Raw genomic sequence first — 14795 nt, forward strand, 5'->3', positions numbered from 1 at the left:
CAAACAAAATGTATAGTTAGTTGTTACATTATCATTATTTTTCGAAGTTCTGAATTTCATTGGTTGTTTTCAATTGCTTTAATTTGAGGTCTTGATTGGCTACATGAAGTTGCTTAAAACTAATTTGTCTCAAAATAAGGGAAAAACATTTTATGTTGATTACAAAGTAAGTAAAAATGGTACAACAATTCGAGTTTTTTCAAGTTTCTTTGTTAATTTCAGTAAGAAATATGTTTCTATCAAAACCATTTTCAATGTCTTAAATGGACATTCATCAAATTTTAAGGTTTAACTACTACAAAAAACTACAAAATTAGTGGACAAAAGACGTTGACTGATATTGTATTACTTTTAACTTGTACAGAAACACAGGAAGCTCAATAGTTCTGGTAAAAAGATGGAGAGGATATTTCAGAAAAAAAAATTACTGCCAAACTTATCAACAATGATTTTATTTAGAAGAGTTAACTCAGATTGAGTGGTCAATCAGTAAGAAACAAAACAATGGAAGAGCCTATGAAACAAAAATTGAAGACACGGAACATCATTTTGATTACTGTTTTGAATTTGACACAAATGCAAAATCTAGGTTTGTCAGACTATCTTTTAATCGACTATCCAAATTTAAAAAATTTCCGGTACTTTACAATATATTAAAAAGGAAAATAAAAAAAATGTATTTTTTGATAATTTCTTTTTTCCCTGGTTAGAAATAGAACAAATCGAAAAAATTCTGATCGAAATTTCAAAATTTGAGTTGAGCATCGAAAAAACGAAATAAACCAGAGAAGAAATCTCAATTTTCTCACTTTGCTGTCTATTGTATATGTTACTTGTCTCAATTGATTGATTGGGAATTTTCATAAACATAGTTTGGTTCTGATCTACAAAGTATGTTAAAATCTGTGAATGCTTCATTCTGATTGGTTATTACCACAAATACTACATGTGAAGAAATCCTTGATATCTACAAACGATAACAAAATTGTTGAAAAATCCATGAGAAATAGAATTCAGTTTTGATTGGTTGACAAAAAATTTATTGAAAGCTCCATGATCATCGAAAGTCGATTCTGATTGGTTGATATCAGAAAAGATAAAAAATTTCCTTATAATTAATGCCCGATTCTGATTGGTTGATAGCAAATATTTTGAAAACTCCATGTTTAGATTGAATAAATTTTATTTCAGCTAGGCTAAATCGCAAATCCATTCTGATTTTTTATCACGATTTCTTTCAAAATCAATTGGTTAAGAACATTGCTTTTTTTGTTCATTTTTATTCATTTTTGAGGCTATTCAACTTTTATTTTCTAACTATTTGGGACATTCTAAATCTCCCATTTTTTTTCTACTTATTGAGATGCTGTCACTGAATAGAAACGGAAAAAATGCATGTCTTGAATTTGGCCGAGAATACACTCGCTTACACGCATCAAGACATCGAAAGCACTGTGTCGTTTTAAAGTGTTCCAATTGTAATTTTTATATATTTGGCAGCGAGCAACTTACTAATCATATCAAGAAGAAGCATTGTCAACATAATGTGAAATTATTAGCTCAGCAGTCTAAAAACACACTCCATTGTTATAATTGATATATTAAAAAAAAACACAGTAGAAAATACTTTGAGTAGTAATTTTTTACTGAATCTGAAAAGGCTATACAATACACTTAAAAATTTCTAGTAAAAAATTTACATCACTAACCTTGTTTTGTCATATTCAAAAGTTCTGATAAAACCAGCAACCTGAGAAAATATCAATTTGAGATAGAAACTCAATTTAATTCATTGGGAGTTCAGAGATTCTTTTATTAAAAATTAGCTTATTAATTACACCTTGAGAAAAAATCCAACATTAAATTGTAATGTTTGGAAATTTTTTTATCATTTGATATACTAGTTTAACGTATATGAAAATTCAGATTTTTTATTATTTTTTGTTGTGAAGTAAACCCAATTCCAACATTTTTGGAAGATGATACATGAAGCATAAACCAAAAATTCACTTTCATGATTTACATTTTATTGTTTTGGATAAAAAAATTGATGTAGAAAGATTTTCAGAGAAAATAATATGGAGCCTGCTGAATAATTCTAAACAAACTAATACTTTAGCAGAACCAGACATCTGATCTCTTAATTCTATGACGAAAAATTTCAATTAGACACACAGTAAAATTTTAGTTCTGTTTAGCTTCATTTTTTTTTTCAATTACAACTATAGATTTTTTTTGCTCAATAAATTTCGCAAAATTAATAAATTGTTACAGTTTACAACTTGACTTCCTTTCCCTAATCAATATTTTTGAGAGCAGATCTTTTAGATGTTACAAATTTTGCAGAAATATGGAACTAAGTTTCCTTGCGTATTTCTACTTCCGAAGGTTTTGCAGATTAAAAACAATAGAACTACTCTTAATTTATTCTAAGAAAAATACACCTCTATAATCTCAAATTCTACATTTGTTTTCGAATGCTTAAAATAGCTCCGATTCTTTCTCACCTCGACATTTTTGAGAAAACTTCCGACAAAAATCAAGAACAAAAAGCGGTTCACAAATTTTTGCAAGAAAAGTGATAGTTGATGATTCCAAAAATTGGGTTCCTGCTGAAAGAGTTTGCTGTAGTAACTAAACAAGGGAAACTAAAGGAGAGCATGTACAAATTACATGGTAATAATTAGACGTTATCAGTTCTAATTTTATCTCTGCCAACAAATTGTTCGTTCAATTGATACTATTTTCTCCTAAATTCCTCAGTTCTGACTAAATTTTCTCGCAGAGTGAGTTCAAGAGCGAGAAAAAGCAATAAACAGAAAGCAAGAAGAAGCTTAGGACATAGAAAACTTCTACGGAAAAACCATTAAACTTATGTTGTAGAAGCAACAGAGAGAATCATCAGTTTTGAAGAAGGTTTTGTTGAATATCATACAATCTAATATACTGTTAAGAGAAATATAACACAATTTTAGTCAATTTTAGCTGCAAAAATGTTAAATTTTTTTCAATGATCTGAAACTTATCATTATTATTAAGGTTAAAAACATCTAAGTAATTTTTTTTACAAGTTTGGGTTATCCTTTGAGAAAAAACTGAGGAGGAGCTGGATCATGGAGTTTGATCTAGAAATTTCAATGAATAATGCTCTTATTGTTCAATTGAATTGAGATTCGTAGGTGAATTCTCCTTGAATTGAACAAAAAACTAGTTAATAACACAAATGAAAGGTTAAAAATGGAAAACTTCGGATAGATTTGATTATTTTTACTTTCTCGAAAATTACGATTAATTACGTTATTTTCCCGAGAAATCGGAAGTATCCAAATTGATTCAGCTAATGTGAATTTTTAATATTCAGAGCATTATATGGGGTAATTTTCATCGTATTTTATTATTTTGAGAGAAAATTGTGGAAAAATCCATATCTCCATTCAAAGTTTTGTATCAGTGTCTCAACATGATGCCGATTGAAATACAATTTGAGCTTAATTCTAAACTCTAAACGTATTTACTTTTTAATCAGAAGCAACAAAAAACTTGCCAACAGCTTGAGATTTCTGCAGTTCTTTCCAAAAACTTTGAAATTCTTACATTTTTTTCCAAAAACTTTTAAACTTTTGCAATTTTTTCCAAAAACTTGAAATTTTTGCACTTTTTTCCAGCAGTTTTTTATCGAAGTTTCAGTAGGTTTCAGCATAGTTTCATCTGGATTGAGAATTGTTTTAAAAAAAAGTAAGATTATCTAATAAAACAGTTTTTAAGTCAAGTTATATCAAATCTTATCGTGTTTTGAAGTTTTTTGAAAAAACTTTCTATTTTTTTGATAAAAAATTCAAATTATTGCCCATATTACTATTGACTTACCATGATCCGAGAAAAAAAAACATAATACTTTCATTACACAGTCTAAACGTAATACTCATAAGTTACATAACGCGTGCTGAAATTTTTGCGAAAAAAACAGACATTTCCACACAAAATCCAAAAAATACCGTTTTTCTTACCGTTTTCTTACCATCACACTGAAACCTTACCATTCCCTATCTTAATACATTTTATTATTTTGAGAGAAAATTGTGGAAAAATCCATATCTCCATTCAAAGTTTTGTATCAGTGTCTCAACATGATGCCGATTGAAATACAATTTGAGCTTAATTCTAAACTCTAAACGTATTTACTTTTTAATCAGAAGCAACAAAAAACTTGCCAAAAGCTTGAGATTTCTGCAGTTCTTTCCAAAAACTTTGCAATTCTTACATTTTTTTCGAAAAACTTTTAAACTTTTGCAATTTTTTCCTATAACTTGAAATTTTTGCACTTTTTTCCAGCAGTTTTTTTTTCGAATTTTCAGTAGGTTTCAGCATAGTTTCATCTGGATTGAGAACTGTTTTAAAAAAAGGAAGATTATCTTATAAAACAGTTTTTAAGTCAAATTATATCAAATCTTATCGTGTTTTGAAGTTTTTTGAAAAAACTTTCTATTTTTTTGATAAAAAATTCAAATTATTGCCCATCTTACTATTGACTTACCATGATCCGAGAAAAAAAAACATAATACTTTCAATACACAGTCTAAACGTAATACTCATAAGTTACATAACGCGTGCTGAAATTTTTGCGAAAAAAAACAGACATTTCCACACAAAGTCCAAAAAATACCGTTTGTCTTACCGTTTTCTTACCATCACACTGAAACCTTACCATTCCCTATCTTAATACATTGGTAAACATATTCCCTATCATAAGGAGTTTTTAATTCTCTACACTGAATCCTTAAACATAGAGAAAGCTATACGCTATCTTATAACATGGTAAGATTGGGCTCCAAAAGTTTTTTTTTGGCAACTTACAATCTTACCATCTGAAACTTTACCATCTTACCATCTGAACCTTTACCATCTGAAACCTGCTATCTTAACACATTGGGAAATCTATTCTCTATCCTAATACATAGCTTGCAAACCGGATGCTCTATTCCCTATCTTAATACATGGAGGTCTGCAACCACTCCCACTGATCGCCCCACTCTTCTACTACTTAAGTTGCTAAGGTTAAGAAAATCATATCATTCATACAAAAAATATTGATACTTCTTCGAAGTGTTTTCGATATCCCCGCTTTTGTTGTTGCTTTATTAGATCAGACGTATTCTACAAGCATTTAATCAGATGTAAAGATTTAGTTCGAAAAATTTATCACAAAATTGCGTACAAACTACGGGTAACAGTATTCGAGAAACTGGATGGACTCAACTTGCCTTACACCGAAGTTTTTTTTTAGTAATGTAGCATTTTGTGACTTATAATTATTGTGTGTTACATTAATCAAATCTAACATAAATTAATGAAAAAGCGAATGATTTCATATCGTTTAAGGTTGGAGATTTGCAGCTTCTCCTAATAATGAAATTTCCGGGAGAAGCAACAACCAAACTTGAATTCAATAGTGAAATCCTTAAAACAGGTGATACAAAAAGATTTTACCCTGCTAAGAGTTAGAAAGTCCAGACCAGTTTGATCCAGCGGAATTGCACCATAAGCAGTTTCATTCAGTAAGCCGAGAAACAAACAACCTCTGGAAAAGTATTAGAAAGACTAGCAAAAGATAATTCATGGGCGACTTGATGAACAAAATTTGCTGAAAAGCTCAGTATTCAGACAGTTCCGTCAACGGGACTACTCTTGATTACTCAAGATTAGAAAGCATCTGGGTTAACACAAAATGACTAATTTCAAACACTTCGGTTGTATAACAGCAAAGATGTAGTTCCTACTAATGAAGCCATGCAAAAAGTGATTTATGCCATAATAAAGGCATTAACATGTAAAAACTAGGACGCTAGCTTCCCAACTTAGCAAAAATTGGCCTACAAAAATTGACAAGTTCTACCCGTTTTTTGAAGGTTAAAATGATTTGTGTAAGAAAATCAGAGAAAACATATTTGGTGGTCCACACGGAAATCCATCCTTGAAAACTTTTAATTGAAACTCGTAAATTGATTGCGTGACAAAAAATAGAACTGATGCTAGCCAGTTGTATCCATTGTCAATGTGTCAGGAAATGCCAACTGGACTTAACACAAAATGGGAATTCGACTCTAAAACTCAATGATTCGTTGCTAGAAACGTTTCGAGAACATGCTTGTCCTTGTACATGTTTGTAGAATCAAGCAAAGCATGTAAAATTGAAAATTTCTACGTGACTGAAAATCAGAAGAAAAAAGATTGTTTCCATGTTGCTGATAAATAGAAAGAACTGGATGAGTTGAGATGATATTAAATAAAAGAAAAAGGTTACAACATTCAGGAAATGTGGGAATGTGAGTAGTTACCGACGAGTTAAAATCCAATTTTACAATGTTTCTACTTTTTCCAAAACTGTTAAATTGTGTCTCAAAAATTATGGAGAAAACATGAAAAACAAAGTCGAAAAAACCGATTTATTGAAAAAACACAATGATTGCTGATTACTAAAACTAAATTGGAAACTGGCACCATCATCACTGCCCTTCTTAATTTCTATCTGGAATTTGGTATTTAGTCCAACACGCCTAGGAATTGCTCCAACAAACTTTTTCTGTCTGTTGTTGATGCTCGACGGGATTGAGACGAAGGTCAAAACTTCGCAGCTGTGTCGGAGACGATGAAGCTTCTGGGAGACAGCTGGTAGAGTTATCAAAACATGGACACATGTGAAACAGAAAACTCAGCGATAGACTCTTAAAACAAAAAAACATATAATTCAGGTGAAAGAATGTTGCGAGAAAAAATTTGCGAAGAAGTAGAGATACTGAAGTCAACAATTGAACGTAGAGAACCAATAATTGTAGGATTTTTCAAGTTGCCAAACTTAGAATTGCGAATTTATACTTCAGTTTCCTCCGCGAGTTTTGCGATGAGAAAAAGTTCAATGAAATGGAGAAGAATACGGCCTCTTTGTATCAAGCATCAGCAGAGGAGAAATGGAATGATTGTATATTACTTGAGAAGAAAGCGCAGTGGACACAAGGACTGTAGAGACGTTTTAATAGCTGCTGCCAAGAAGAATTTTTCCCCACGCACATGCTGCGCTGTTCATAAGAAGCATGAAAAACAAGAACCCTGATTATTTTAGAAGATAATCACGGTATTGAAATCTTGTGCCTGTGCAGCAAGAGTTATAGCTGCTATTATTGGAAGACATTCAATTTTTGTGGCAAAGGACTCAACAAAAAGAACTCCTGAAGATAGCAGAGGACTCTTGAAATTTCTGAAGATAAATCAATGTCCAAATACAGAAAAATCTTCATGAGGCTGTCATTTGGAGAAGCCAAGTCTTATAAGACTAAACTTAACTTTTATTCTGAAAAATTATGGTTATTTTTACAATTTTCCCGAGAAATTGGAGATTTCAGCTACGTTTCAGCAAGTTTTCAGTCAATATGATCTTTGATTTATATAGTCAGTACACTAAATACCACATGGCCCAGCTGAAATTGGACTAAATCTCATAGCGCTTCCAGATTTTGAGGAAAAAACGAAAGAAAATGAAGGAAAAGATTTCATTGAAAAATTTTTGTATTTGACTTTACTTGATATCACTTATGATACCATTTGGGTTTATTTTTATGCTCTAAGACTAATGTTTTTTTGACTTTCCACAAATATGTGAGAAACAATTGAAACGTTTGCCAAATAATTGAGTTTTTTGAAACTTTTGTCAAAAAAGTGAAAAATCTGCGCAAAAAACTCCATTTTCTCACAGTTCTCTTGTCATGATACTAAATCATTGCAAGTTAAAACAGATACTTAGCATATCTCAACCAAGTAAACTTCTTTTGCAACAAAAATTAATTAACAAACTCTATACCCTATCCTTTTACGGTTGGTTTCGTGCACCAAAAGTTTTTTCTTAACTTTCTATTTTATCATCCTACTTCAAAATCTTTTAAATTAGTTGCAGATCTAATCTCAATTTTTATATATTGAATTTTTGTTATTAAATCTTATTCATAAGGAAAATTATGAACTATGTTAATACATGGGAAACTTGCGCCCCGAGAAAACCTACCATCTGAAACCAATTATTCAAAACTCGGAAAGCTTTAGTCTATCTTAATTTCTTGGGAAACCTGTTCCCGATCTTAATATATAGCCAGTAGTTCAGATGCACTTTTCCCTATCTTAGAACAGGAAAGTCTACCAGTACATCCTCGTGATCGCCAGCAACGTATACTATCAAAAGAGTCTTTTTAAAAAAAACCAGAAAAACCACTGAAATGTTTCGGGTCCTTTAAACAACTTCGTTGCTTCTAATAAGGATCTGCATAAAATTGTTTGTTTTTCTCTGGTGTGGAAAAGAACAAAGAGTTTTCACACATCAGCAGTTTTTTGCACGTTCACTTTCAATTCAGTTTCTCAATATAAAGAAATTTCATGGAGGAGCAACAAGTTTAGACACAATTGTGAAAGCTTTTAAGGGATCTTACACAAAACGAGTTTACCCTACGAATGGTTAGACAGTCCAGACAAGCTTGACCCAGCGGAAATGTCACCTTAAGATGCTTTTTTCAGTAAGCTGGGAAACAACCGTCCTCTAGAAAAGGATATGAATGATTAGCAAAAATGTATTAATGGACAAAATGATCAAAGTAATTTGCTGATAAAGCTAAGCTTTTAGAAAATTCCGCCAACAGGATTACTCTTAATTACTCTTTATTAGAAAGCATCTGGATTAACACAATATGACTATTTCCAAACACTTCAATGTATAACAACACAGATGTAGTTCCTGCTGTTGAAGCAAAGTAAAAAGTGAGTTCTACCATAATAAATCACTGACATGTGAAAACTAGGATGCTAGCTTCCAATTCAGCAAAAATCTGCCTACAAAAATCGACAAATCACAAGTTCCAACCGTTGCCTGTTGGTTATAAGGATCTGTGAGAGAAAATCAGAGAACAAATCTTCGGTGGTCCGTCAAACGTTTCCACCAGAACTGCCGTTGTGGAACAAACTCGTCATATGTTTGCAAGACAAAAAATGGAACAGACGCTAGTCAATTGTATCCATTCTCAATGTACCAGAATATGCCAACTGGACTTTACACAAGATGGGAGTTTGACTTTAAAACTGTATGATTCTTTGTTAGGTTACAACATTCAGAAAATATAGGAATGTGAGTAACCGTAGCAATCCACAACAGATTCTGCGTTCATTAACCATGTCACGACAATTTTTTTTTACAAAATTTTTGTCTACTGATTCTTTACGGATTCCTATTTGGATCTCTTTTTGGCTATGTTCATTGTAATTTGATAGTTACCGACGGGTTTAAGTCCCATTTTTCAATTTTTCTACCTTTTCCGAAAACGTTAACGTCTGTCGGAAAATTTTTAAAGAATACATGAAAAACAAGGTTGAACAAACAGATTTACTGAAAAACAGAAAGATTGCTGATTACGAAAACTAATTTGGAAAAAGGCACCATCATCACTGCCCTTCTTAAATTCTATCTGGAACTTGGGATGTATTTAACAGAAACTTGTCGGTTTTCAATTCAGTGTCGTTTTTCTACCGGCTGTGATGAAACGTTGGCTGTGACAAAATCTTGAAATTAGCAATAAACAACAGTCATGGCAACTTACATTATTTGAAAAACGAAATGTTGTGGAAAAATTGGTTCAAAAAACAAAAACTAACAAAAAATCTCGAAAGATTTTCAGTTCACTACAGAAAGAGCTCTAAATTATTAAATTACTGGAATTATTGTCATGAAAAATTGTGGTGACCCATTTTGCTGGGAAAACGAAAAAAAAATCAGAAAAAAATCAATTAAATTCTCAATACAAAATTCCCCCTCATTTTTTCAGGTTTGGACGAACAAACATAACAATCAGATTGTGATCTGAAAAATTAAAAAAAATTGAAAAATAAAACATTTTTTAGTTTCCGTATCTTCGTTTTTCTTTGATTTATCTTAAAGGTTATATCATTTTACATTCTTTGCCAGCTCCGCTATGTGATATTGTCAGTTCCATGAACTGATATTATATCTTAATACTTCTTAGAATAATTTTTTTGGAACGAATAAATCAATTCAGATGTCTTATAATTAAAATCGGAATTTTTTTATTTTGACATCAAAAAAATTATTGGAGCTTATTTTGCGATTAATTGTCAAGATAAACGTTTTTTTTTCTTTTTTAAAATAGATTCACCTAAGTTTAGACAACCCCCTCAGTCCCTCTCTCGCTATCTTTTTCATATAATAAAAAAGTATATAAGTCAAAACCTATTCTAACCCTTGTTTCTATTACTTTCATAACACTTCCTTTGCAACATTACTAAAATGAGAAACTCTATACCCTATCCTATTACGGTTGATTTCGCGCAAAAAAAATTTTTTCTTAACTTTCTATTTTATCATCTTACTTCAAAATCTTTTCAAACAATTGCAGATCTAGTCTCAATTTTTATATATTGAATTTTTGTTATATATCCTTATTCATAAGGAAAACTATGCACTATGATAATACATAGGAAACTTGCGCCTCGAGAAAACCTACCATCTGAAACCAATTATTTAAAAACTCGGAGAGCTTTAATCTATCTTAATATCTTGGGAAACCTGTTCCCGATCTTAATACATAGCCAGTAGTTCAGATGCATTTTTCCCTATCTTGGAACAAGGAAGTCTACCAGTACATCCTCGTGGCGCCATCAACATATACTATCAATAGAGTCCTTTTAAAAAACCCAGAAAAACCACTAAGATGTTTGGGGTCCTTTAAACAACTTCGTTGCTTCTAATAAGGATCTGCAAAAAACTCTTTGTTCTTCTCTGATGTGGAGAAGAACAAAGAGTTTTCACACATCAGCAGTTTTTTGCAAGTTCACTTTTAATTCAGTTTATAATTATCATTAATTTTTAGGGAGGAGCAACAAGTTTAGACACAATTGCGAAAGCCTTTAAGGCATCTTACACAAAACGAGTTTACCCTACGAATGGTTAGACAGTCCAGACAAGCTTGACCCAGCGGAAAAGTCACCTTAAGCTGCTTGTTTTCAAAAAGCTGAGCAACAATCGTCCTCTAGAAAGGATTATGAATGATTAGCAAAAGTTAATTAATGGACAACATGATCAAAGTAGTTTGCTGATAAAGCTAAGCATTTAGAAAATTCCGCCAACAGCATTACTCTTAATTACTCTTAATTAAAAAGCATCTGGATTAACACAACATGACTACTTCCAAACACTTCGTTGGTATAACAACAAAGATGTAGTTCCTACTGTTGAAGCCAAGTAAAAAATGAGTTCTACCATAATGAATCCCTGACATGTAAAAACTAGGACGCTAGCTTCCAATTCAGCAAAAATCTGCCTACACAAATCGACAAATTACAAGTTCTAAGCGTTGCCTGTTGCTTATAAGGGTTTGTGAGAGAAAATCAGAGAACAAATTTTTGGTGGTCCATCAATCGCTCCCACCAGAACTGCCGTTGTTGAACAAACTCGTCATATGTTTGTAAGACAAAAAATGGAACAGATGCTAGCCAATTCTTTCCATTCTCAATGTGCCAGAAGATGCCAACTGGACTTTACACAAGATGGGAGTTTGACTTTAAAATTGAATGATTCTTTGCTAGGTTACAACATTCAGAAAATGTAGGAAAGTGAGTAACCAAAACAGGTTCTGCGTTCATTAACCATGTCACGACAATTTTTTTTACAAAATTTTTGTCTACTGATTCTTTACGGATTCCTATTTGGATCTCTTTTCGGCTATGTTCATTGTAATTTGATAGTTACCGACGGGTTTAAGTCCCATTTTTCAATTTTTCTACCTTTTCCGAAAACGTTAACGTCTGTCGGAAAATTTTTAAAGAATACATGAAAAACAAGGTTGAACAAACAGATTTACTGAAAAACAGAAAGATTGCTGATTACGAAAACTAATTTGGAAAAAGGCACCATCATCACTGCCCTTCTTAAATTCTATCTGAAACTTGGGATGTATTTAACAGAAACTTGTCGGTTTTCAATTCAGTGTCGTTTTTCTACCGGCTGTGATGAAACGTTGGCTGTGACAAAATCTTGAAATTAGCAATAAACAACAGTCATAGCAACTTACATTATTTGAAAAACGAAATGTTGTGGAAAAATTGGTTCAAAAAACAAAAACTAACAAAAAATCTCGAAAGATTTTCAGTTCACTACAGAAAGAGCTCTAAATTATTAAATTACTGGAATTATTGTCATGAAAAATTGTGGTGACCCATTTTGCTGGGAAAACGAAAAAAAAATCAGAAAAAAATCAATTAAATTCTCAATACAAAATTCCCCCTCATTTTTTCAGGTTTGGACGAACAAACATAACAATCAGATTGTGATCTGAAAAATTAAAAAAAAAATTGAAAAATAAAACATTTTTTAGTTTCCGTATCTTCGTTTTTCTTTGATTTATCTTAAAGGTTATATCATTTTACATTCTTTGCCAGTTCCCAGATCAGACTTTTTTTAAAATCCCAAATGATTATAATTTTAATTTTACTAAACTTTTGTATCCTTAAGCTTTCTTTGACACATCTGAGCTGTGAAGAAACATCAGTTTGGTTTTCCATTTTGTCTGGTTCAGTTGGGTACGTGTTACCAAACCCAATGATCTGAATAGAATTATTGATACGGCGACAAGACTGTTTATGACAGTTGTAGGACCTTCGGGATCAGGAAAAACAGAATTAATTTTAAAATTATTGAAAGGTAGAACTTATTATCCCAAACTTGGAAGAGTTTTATTTTTTTACAAAGATATGCAACCTATACTTAGGGACGAGTTAAACGCTGACAGAATTTAAATAAAATTGGTCAACTTTGATGGATTCGATCGTTTGTGAAAATATCCTTTTAGTGTTTGATGGATCATGCGAAGAAATATACAATGATAAAGAATTCGTTAAACTAGCAACAGCAGGAAGAAACAAAGGCTTAAATGTTATTTATGTCAAACATAATTTATTCCAACAAAGTCGATGGTCAAGAACTATCGATTTGAACAGATCTCACATCATTTTATTCAAATCACCTCGTGATTTTCAGCAACTTGATCACCTCGGTAGACAACTTATTGGACCTAAATTTTTACGACAACCGTATGAACTGGCTACAAAGGACAGCTTTGGACATCAATTATTAAATTTAGGTCCCCGAACATCAGACTGTCTCAGATACTGTTCAAACATAATACCACCTGGTCCGTAAATTTTCTATTTACCATTAGAAATGGCAGAAGTGACACCCATCACAAATGAATGCGAAAAAATTATCTTTCTGCAGCAAATGGCTCAATCGAATCCAATTCAACTACAGAGATTTATTAGAAAATCATCAAATATTCAGGTTATATCAGTCGTTTGCGAATGCTTGCTCAATGTAGTCAAGGGTAATGTGCCTGTTAGTATTCCAAATTTTAATAATTTCGAAGAAGCATATAAGATTCTAATCAATCGAAAAACGAGTCTCGAAAAAAAATCAGCTGTTATTTTGAGTACACTAAAAAGCATTAAAAAACCAGAAGGACTGTTGCAGACAGTGAAAGAGAACGGTCAGCGCAAAAAACCAAACGAGAAAAAGGCGCAAAAGAAGAAGACTCTGAATTTTACGTAACGCCCGATTACGGTTCAGGTTCTTCAACGACAGAGAAGACGAAGACAAAAACAAAAAATTGGCAAGGTTACACCAGCTGAAGAAAAACTATTGAAAACTAAATTTAAAGGTAAAGGTCCAGCATTAATTGGCAGTTTACAGAAACTAAAGTAAAGTGAAGTAAAGTGAAACATTTTTCACATACAGAGCCTGCATATACAAAATATCGAACAAATCGTCGCAAAACACCACGCCTCAAATTGATAGTTTATGACATAGATGAAAGATGGTCAATTGACCTAGCGTATGTTGATAAACTTGCATTATACAACAAAGTCATCAAATATCTTATAATTGCAGTGGATTGCATTGTCCCGCTATCTACGTGTACAGCCACTGAAATCAAAATATGCCACTTCAACAGCGGAAGCATTCAAACAAATGATAAAAACAAAACAGCCACGAAAAGTATGGGTAGATAAAGGCACAGAATTCAAGGGTTCATTCAAAAATTTTAAGTGAGAAAAAGGGCATCAAAACATACACAACAGAGAGTGGAAAAAAAATCCGCTTTCGCCGAGAATAACATTCGATCACTAAAAGTCTTGATTCAAAAGTATTTGAAGGACAAATGGACCTACTCTTACATCGATAAGCTTCAAGACTTTGTCAAAACAATAAAATCGAGAACAAACCGCGTCATCAAATTAGCACCCAATTAAAAGACAAAAAAAGATGTTCCACGTCTAATTTTCAAGCTCTACGTTGGCAATTTTGTGAGATTAGCAAAAATTTACGTCCTTTTTCGAAAAGGTTACAAACAATCCTTCACTGACGAAGTTTTTGAATTATTTGACATACCAACAAAAAAACCCATGGACTTATAATTTTATCGACGCTGATAGAGAATCAATAGAGGGTAAATTTTATGAGCCCGAAGTAATCAGAGTATTGGAAAAGGAAGGGTCAAGCTAAACAATGTCTAGCAACTTTGGATGTGACAAAAATTCCTTTAGTATTACATTGGTGTCATCAGCCTCAATTAATATCTTCATTGACAACTCACTAGCGAGTTTTAAAAAATCTGCTGAGTGAAAATATCGACCTGCAAGGAGAATGGAGAGTTGCATTGTCAGGAATAACGTTTCCCACTCATTTTAACAATGTA

Source organism: Symsagittifera roscoffensis, chromosome 2 (assembly GCF_963678635.1).
Source record: "Symsagittifera roscoffensis chromosome 2, txSymRosc1.1, whole genome shotgun sequence".
In the NCBI taxonomy this organism is placed as follows: domain Eukaryota; kingdom Metazoa; phylum Xenacoelomorpha; order Acoela; family Convolutidae; genus Symsagittifera; species Symsagittifera roscoffensis.